General features: G+C 46.3%; 1 pseudogene; it reads left to right on the top strand.

Moving 5' to 3' along the window:
- The first annotated feature begins 1,080 nt into the window (after positions 1-1,080).
- Positions 1,081-1,198, top strand: LOC126291058 (5S ribosomal RNA; annotated as a pseudogene).
- The last annotated feature ends 1,094 nt before the right edge of the window (positions 1,199-2,292 follow it).

Genomic DNA, 2,292 nt, shown 5'->3' with positions numbered 1-2,292 from the left:
TGCACACCACACACTGTTCCATGAATTTCGAATTTGTCTCGTAGACGTGTAATTGTTAACCTTGAAGGTGATTCTGTACCATACTCACTTCTCCACTGTCTTCGAACCACAGCTACATTCTCAAACTTCCAGTACCACTTAATTATCTGCTTCTGCCCTTCAAAGCTCAAACTCGCGTCCGCCATGTTGCAGTTACCTCCTTGCCACTGCTGCCACCTGTTGAAGAAACATAACATTACTTTCTCACAGATATTTAACTTTGTAGAACGGGGAATAAATTGTCTATGACAGTTCAAAGTGTGTATACATTTTTTGACGCACCCTCTATTTTCTCACTAGCGTGTGCAACAAAACTAACATGATCTACTTAATTATAATACTGGGTCTATATCTATACTCCGGAAGCCACGTTATGGTGTGTCGTGAAGGGTACTTTGTTACCACCGTCGTTCCACTGCTTCCTGTTCAAACCGTAAGTGGTGCCCGGGGAGAATGAGTGTTGGGAAACCTCCGTGTGATCTTGAATTTCTCTAATTTTCTCTTCATGGTCTTTTCGAAAGACATACTTGAGAGAAACGTACACTCGCATAATTTTAACAGAAAAACACATCGTGGTGCACAACGGCTCTCATGTAGTGTTTGCCACTATTGTTTCGCACTTACTAAGCGGGACTAAACACGTTGCTGTTTATCGTATATTCTCAATATCATCTACAAATTCTATCTTATAAGAATCCTAGACCCACGAGATTCATGTCGGGTGGTCTTGCTGGCCAAGTCCTTCGTTCGAATTGTCTAGAATGTTCTTCTAACCAGTCTCTAACAACTGTGCTGAGTATTAAGAAAACATTGTTAATCGCGTTTTTTTTATTTATTTAGTACCGATCGGTTTCAGCCAAACCCAGGGGTCATCTTCAGGGCGAACATATGGCCGACTGCTGGTGGCTGCCACACCTCGGTAGACCTGACGCCACCAGCAGTCGACCATATGTTCGCCCTGAAGATGGCTCATGCGATGAGCTGGAACCGGTCGGCACTAAATAAATAAAAAAGCGATTAAGGCTGTTTTCTTAATTGTAGGGCAACGGCCTTGCCGCAGTGGATACACCGGTTCCCGTGAGATCACCGAAGTTAAGCGCTGTCGGGCGTGGTCGGCACTTGGATGGGTGATCATCCAGGCCACCATGCTCTGTTGCCATTTTTCGGGGTCCACTCAGCCTCGTGATGCTAACTGAGAAGCTACTCGACCGAATAGTCAAGAATACCATCTTACGACCGGGAGAGCGGTGTGTTGACCCCACGCCTCTCCTATCCGCATCATCCACCGAGGATGACACGGTGGTCGGATAGTCCCAGTAGGCCACTCGTGGCCTGAAGACGGAGTGCTTTTTTCTTCTTAATACTAAGTTAATTTATATTAATTGCTGAACTCCACAACCATGTTGTCCAAACATCTAACAACTGTGACCTGGTAACATCGCGCATTGTTTAGGAACGTGTAGTCCATGAATGGCTGAAAATGATCTCCAATTAGCCCAACATAACACTTTCCAGTCATTAATCGGTTCAGCTCGACCCACAGGATGCAGTCGATGTAAACACAGTCCACACTATTACAGAACCACCACCAGCTTACACAGAGCCTTGATGAGAGCTTGGGAACATTGCTCCGTGGGGTATGCGCCACACTCGAAACTCACCAGAAGCTCGTGCCAACCGAAATCGGGACTCATCCGACCACGCTGCTGTTTTCCGATCGTCTAGGGTCCTACCGACGTGATCACGAGCCCAGGAGAGATGCTGCAGGTGATGGGTGCTGTTAGTAAAACCATTCGCGTCAGTCATCTGCTTCCATAGCTCATTAACGCCAGATTTCGCCACACTGTCCTAACGGATACGTTCATCGTATGTCCCACATTGATTTCTACGGTTATTTCACTCGGTTTTGCTTGTCTGTTAACACTGACAACTCTACGCAAATGCCGCTGCTCTTGGTCGTTAAGTGAAGGCCGTCGGCCACTGTGTTGCTCGTTGTGAGAGGTAATGCCTGAAATTTGGTATTCTCGCCCCGCTCCTGGCATTGCGGATTTCGAAATATTGAAATCCCTACTGATTTCCGAAATGGAATGTCCTATGCCTCTAGTTCTAACTACCATTCCGCGTTCAAAGCCTACAAATTCCCGTAGTGGGCCATAATCACGTCGGGAACCTTTTCACATGAACCACCTGAGTACAAATGACAGCTCCGCCAATGCTCTATCCTTTTATACATTGTGTGCGTGATGTTACCGT

This window comes from Schistocerca gregaria, chromosome 1 (assembly GCF_023897955.1).
Source record: "Schistocerca gregaria isolate iqSchGreg1 chromosome 1, iqSchGreg1.2, whole genome shotgun sequence".
Lineage (NCBI taxonomy): Eukaryota > Metazoa > Arthropoda > Insecta > Orthoptera > Acrididae > Schistocerca > Schistocerca gregaria.
This window is presented reverse-complemented; position numbering and strand designations above follow the sequence as displayed.